The sequence below is a fragment of the Megascapheus bottae genome, chromosome 5 (genome assembly GCF_031878675.1).
Source record: "Megascapheus bottae isolate mThoBot1 chromosome 5, mThoBot2.hap1, whole genome shotgun sequence".
NCBI lineage: Eukaryota > Metazoa > Chordata > Mammalia > Rodentia > Geomyidae > Megascapheus > Megascapheus bottae.
In genome coordinates this window covers 12137365-12142364 of record NC_143513.1, presented here as the reverse complement: position 1 = coordinate 12142364, position 5000 = coordinate 12137365, and the positions used below count along the sequence as shown (strand labels likewise).

At 57.1% G+C, this 5000-nt stretch overlaps 2 non-coding genes across 2 annotated transcripts; both read left to right on the top strand.

The window, feature by feature from the left end:
* Positions 1-1419: 1419 nt before the first annotated feature.
* LOC150062986 (5S ribosomal RNA) lies at positions 1420-1538 on the top strand. The gene has a single exon (XR_016535689.1). It is a non-coding gene; the product is annotated as a 5S ribosomal RNA (ribosomal RNA).
* A 2535-nt stretch (positions 1539-4073) lies between these two features.
* Positions 4074-4192, top strand: LOC150062985 (5S ribosomal RNA). The gene has a single exon (XR_016535688.1). It is a non-coding gene; the product is annotated as a 5S ribosomal RNA (ribosomal RNA).
* Positions 4193-5000: the final 808 nt, after the last annotated feature.

Sequence of the window (5000 nt, the reverse complement as noted above, 5' to 3'; positions counted from 1 at the left end):
GTGTACTGACAGTTTCAGCTGGCCTAGCACTGACTGGGAGGCTCTGAGTTCTCTTCCCCACAGTGGGCAAACAAGCAAACACTGGCTGCTTCTTTCCTCTTCTTCCTGCTAGAGACACACGTTGTCCTTTCGCGGGGTGCACTGCATAGACTTGGAAAGTAGCGGCAGGGTAGATGAGGAGGAACGAGGCCCGGGAAACGGGCGCCGGCAACGTTGCCGAGACAAATGCTCCCGGAATTCTGGAGTTCCTGGATTCCAAGCACAGAGCACCCTTTTCTTGCTTGGGTGGAGGGCTTCCACTCCAACCCGAGGCATGGGTGTGTGTTCCAGTGAGGCTTGGCCTTAGGTTGTTAGCCTTCTTGGGAGCCTGAGCACTAAGGATGAGGGGTTCCAGTGGGCTGAGACGTGAGGCCACGGTTCTGCTTCCACTTAGGCTTCCCATTCCTGGTAGGCTAAGCATAGCAACCTAAAGAGGCTGCATCAGAGGTGCCACTGAAGGCTCTCATGAGATGGGAGGCTTAGGGTGACACTGGGCTGGGGCTTTGGCTCCGGGTCAGGGTCAGAATGGGGCTCAAGTTTAGCGTCAGGAAGAGGTAGGGGACAGGTTGAAGGTGTGATTTCAGGCAGACATTGTGGCTTAGGGTGAGTCTTGGGAGAGGTTTGGGCTTAGGTGTGGGCTTGAAATCGGGTAGAGGCTTTAGGTGAGGCTTACTGGTGGGGCGAGGAGTGACACTCTCCTTAGGATCCATTTCTGGCTTCGGCTTCCATTTAGGATGAGGTTTAGGTCGAAGGTCCTTCTGAAACAGCACCAGCCAAGTGAATTCCACATTGCTCTGCAAACCCCACTCTTCTCCTCGCATCGTGGCCGGTGGCCAAGCAAGGTCGGGGAGGTAGAGGAGTGAGATCCAAATCTTGAAGAAGCAGCCAAACTCTCCCACATCCATGCAAAGATCACATCGGGCCCTTGGTAGTCGTGGCCTCTGAAGACAAGTGGTGAACCTTGCAAGTCACCTGGCCTTAAAGCTGCTCTTCAACGTGCAACCCTCATGCAGGCTAGAGGGTTACATGGAAGGTGAGCCTCTGGGAAAACAGTCCTGCGTCCTCTGCCTTCCCAAGAGACAGAGAGCAACAGAGACAGACAGACAGACAGACAGACAGAGGGAGAGAGGGTGAGAGGGAGAGAGAGAAAGCGAAAGAGGAGGAGAAAGGCAGCGGTGAGCGGCGGCGAGAGCAGCAGGCTGGGCGCAGAGGCTGTGCTGGGTGGGTTGGATCAGGTCCCCCAAGCAGCGGCAGCAGGTGCGTGTGAGGCCAGAGCGGCAGAGGCAGAGGCTGCAGAGGCTGGCAAGGGTGCAGCGGCGAGCGGAGGCTCCCCGCAGAGGCAGCGAGCAGCAGTTGGGGCTTTGGGAAGCAGTGTGAGGCGTCTACGGCCATACCACCCTGAACGCGCCCGATCTCGTCTGATCTCGGAAGCTAAGCAGGGTCGGGCCTGGTTAGTACTTGGATGGGAGACCGCCTGGGAATACCGGGTGCTGTAGGCTTTTGCCTCCGCTCCCCAGCCCACTAGGCTGCTTGCTGCCTCACAGCCACTGCCCAATACTTTTAGGCTCACTCACTGCCTCGCACCTCCACCTCAACCCAACATCACACCAGCCACAGGGGAAAAGACAGCTAGCTGTCTGGATGCACAACTCACACCACACAGCCTGGCAGGCACGCAATGCTTTCCACCTAGGAAAAGCAGGAAAACCCAGGCCTGGGCCGGCCTGACGCCCAGCCTCACCGCTGACAGCTTGGCCTGAGACCACACCACATTCCTACACAGGACAGGACACTTCTTCTGGGCAGCACAAAGGCACCTGGCCTCCTCTTGCTCCTGCAATCCTGACCACATCCTCCCAACCACTCCTGAAAAGCAGCTCATGAACACAAGGCTAGGCTTGTGGCTCCAGGACTGAAAGGCCTGCCCGGCCAGCCGGAACTCACACCACCCTGGGTTAAGCCCTGCTACCCCAGATGGCTTGGTTGCGGGCTTGGAGGCTTCCTCCTGCCATGGGTTGAGTTTGCGTGGGCCGGATAGATGGGCTCATGGGGAAAGTGGATGGAAGTGTACATGGATGCATGGATGCATGGGTAGACAGCTGGATGCATGGCTGACTGGATGGATGGCTGGATGGATGGCTGGATGGATGCCTAGGTGCATAGTGGGTGTATGGATGGATGCGGGCACGCATGCATGCATGCATGGATGGTGGATGCATGCGTGCATGGTTGGGTCGGTGGATGCATGCCTGGATCCACCCATGGATGCCGGGGTGGCTGGCCGTACAGCCTGATTCATGGATGGATGTTGATTGGATGGATGGTGGATGGATGGACGGAGCCACGCGTGGAAGGATGCATGGATGGATGGACTGAAAGATACATAGATAGATAGATAGATAGATAGATAGATAGATAGATAGATAGATAGATTGATAGATAGATTGATAGATACATAGATCGACCGATGGATGGATGGATGGATGGATGGATGGATGGATGGATGGATGGATGGATTGCTGGATGGCTGGCTGGCTGGCTGGCTGGCTGGCTGGCTGGCTGGCTGGATGGATGGATGGATGGATGGATGGAGGGATGCTGAGACACTCTGCAGTGTGTACTGACAGTTTCAGCTGGCCTAGCACTGACTGGGAGGCTCTGAGTTCTATTCCCCACAGTGGGCAAACAAGCAAACACTGGCTGCTTCTTTCCTCTTCTTCCTGCTAGAGACACACGTTGTCCTTTCGCGGGGTGCACTGCATAGACTTGGAAAGTAGCGGCAGGGTAGATGAGGAGGAACGAGGCCCGGGAAACGGGCGCCGGCAACGTTGCCGAGACAAATGCTCCCGGAATTCTGGAGTTCCTGGATTCCAAGCACAGAGCACCCTTTTCTTGCTTGGGTGGAGGGCTTCCACTCCAACCCGAGGCATGGGTGTGTGTTCCAGTGAGGCTTGGCCTTAGGTTGTTAGCCTTCTTGGGAGCCTGAGCACTAAGGATGAGGGGTTCCAGTGGGCTGAGACGTGAGGCCACGGTTCTGCTTCCACTTAGGCTTCCCATTCCTGGTAGGCTAAGCATAGCAACCTAAAGAGGCTGCATCAGAGGTGCCACTGAAGGCTCTCATGAGATGGGAGGCTTAGGGTGACACTGGGCTGGGGCTTTGGCTCCGGGTCAGGGTCAGAATGGGGCTCAAGTTTAGCGTCAGGAAGAGGTAGGGGACAGGTTGAAGGTGTGATTTCAGGCAGACATTGTGGCTTAGGGTGAGTCTTGGGAGAGGTTTGGGCTTAGGTGTGGGCTTGAAATCGGGTAGAGGCTTTAGGTGAGGCTTACTGGTGGGGCGAGGAGTGACACTCTCCTTAGGATCCATTTCTGGCTTCGGCTTCCATTTAGGATGAGGTTTAGGTCAAAGGTCCTTCTGAAACAGCACCAGCCAAGTGAATTCCACATTGCTCTGCAAACCCCACTCTTCTCCTCGCATCGTGGCCGGTGGCCAAGCAAGGTCGGGGAGGTAGAGGAGTGAGATCCAAATCTTGAAGAAGCAGCCAAACTCTCCCACATCCATGCAAAGATCACATCGGGCCCTTGGTAGTCGTGGCCTCTGAAGACAAGTGGTGAACCTTGCAAGTCACCTGGCCTTAAAGCTGCTCTTCAACGTGCAACCCTCATGCAGGCTAGAGGGTTACATGGAAGGTGAGCCTCTGGGAAAACAGTCCTGCGTCCTCTGCCTTCCCAAGAGACAGAGAGCAACAGAGACAGACAGACAGACAGACAGACAGAGGGAGAGAGGGTGAGAGGGAGAGAGAGAAAGCGAAAGAGGAGGAGAAAGGCAGCGGTGAGCGGCGGCGAGAGCAGCAGGCTGGGCGCAGAGGCTGTGCTGGGTGGGTTGGATCAGGTCCCCCAAGCAGCGGCAGCAGGTGCGTGTGAGGCCAGAGCGGCAGAGGCAGAGGCTGCAGAGGCTGGCAAGGGTGCAGCGGCGAGCGGAGGCTCCCCGCAGAGGCAGCGAGCAGCAGTTGGGGCTTTGGGAAGCAGTGTGAGGCGTCTACGGCCATACCACCCTGAACGCGCCCGATCTCGTCTGATCTCGGAAGCTAAGCAGGGTCGGGCCTGGTTAGTACTTGGATGGGAGACCGCCTGGGAATACCGGGTGCTGTAGGCTTTTGCCTCCGCTCCCCAGCCCACTAGGCTGCTTGCTGCCTCACAGCCACTGCCCAATACTTTTAGGCTCACTCACTGCCTCGCACCTCCACCTCAACCCAACATCACACCAGCCACAGGGGAAAAGACAGCTAGCTGTCTGGATGCACAACTCACACCACACAGCCTGGCAGGCACGCAATGCTTTCCACCTAGGAAAAGCAGGAAAACCCAGGCCTGGGCCGGCCTGACGCCCAGCCTCACCGCTGACAGCTTGGCCTGAGACCACACCACATTCCTACACAGGACAGGACACTTCTTCTGGGCAGCACAAAGGCACCTGGCCTCCTCTTGCTCCTGCAATCCTGACCACATCCTCCCAACCACTCCTGAAAAGCAGCTCATGAACACAAGGCTAGGCTTGTGGCTCCAGGACTGAAAGGCCTGCCCGGCCAGCCGGAACTCACACCACCCTGGGTTAAGCCCTGCTACCCCAGATGGCTTGGTTGCGGGCTTGGAGGCTTCCTCCTGCCATGGGTTGAGTTTGCGTGGGCCGGGTAGATGGGCTCATGGGGAAAGTGGATGGAAGTGTACATGGATGCATGGATGCATGGGTAGACAGCTGGATGCATGGCTGACTGGATGGATGGCTGGATGGATGGCTGGATGGATGCCTAGGTGCATAGTGGGTGTATGGATGGATGCGGGCACGCATGCATGCATGCATGGATGGTGGATGCATGCGTGCATGGTTGGGTCGGTGGATGCATGCCTGGATCCACCCATGGATGCCGGGGTGGCTGGCCGTACAGCCTGATTCATGGATGGAT